Here is a 659-nt window from a genome sequence, read left to right as displayed (position 1 = left end):
CTTGCAGTGTTTGAGGAAGTGAATAAATAGCTTTTGTCACCACGCTGGTGGGTGAGAGTCTCAGCCTGCTGTGGTGTCTTCTGGCAGGCACAAAGCTGAAAAAGTCTCCGGGTTGCAGGTTTTATTAACACAAGTCACATTTCAGCTCCTGTTGGGCACACGCCAGTCTCATGTTTGCATTGTTCTCTGCCAGATCTTGTGCAGATTAGCAGGGAGAAGCCCTCTAGGCCAGGGGGCAAAGCTGGTGGATTGAGACTCCACCTTCAAATTGCAAAAAAATAAAAAAAACCCCGACAAAACCAACAGGCCAAGTGTCTGCCACCTCATACTACACAGTACATCTAAACTGCAACCAGACGACACCCCTGAAGTTAGACACACACTTCCAGTAAGAGATGTTGGACCAGCTCACAGGACTCAAATCCTGCTGATCCTAGAAGGAATTTAAGTGAGGTAGGGAGAATAGTTGGGGAGGCACTGAGGTCCCAGAGGGGAGGGGAGTCGGGTGTCAAAGAAGAGTGGTTGCTCATTAAGGAGACAATCCTCCAAGCCCAAAGAGAGGTAATCCCAGGATCAAAGGGGGCAGGAGGGCACAAAAGTCCCCATGGCTCACCAAAAGCATAGATTTCATAGACATTAGGGCTGGAAGGGATCTTGGA

Source organism: Gavialis gangeticus, unplaced genomic scaffold, assembly GCF_001723915.1.
Source record: "Gavialis gangeticus isolate Ggan-Ray unplaced genomic scaffold, GavGan_comp1, whole genome shotgun sequence".
Taxonomy (NCBI): domain Eukaryota; kingdom Metazoa; phylum Chordata; order Crocodylia; family Gavialidae; genus Gavialis; species Gavialis gangeticus.
The sequence above is the reverse complement of the archived record's forward strand: the minus strand, read 5'-3'. Positions refer to the sequence as shown.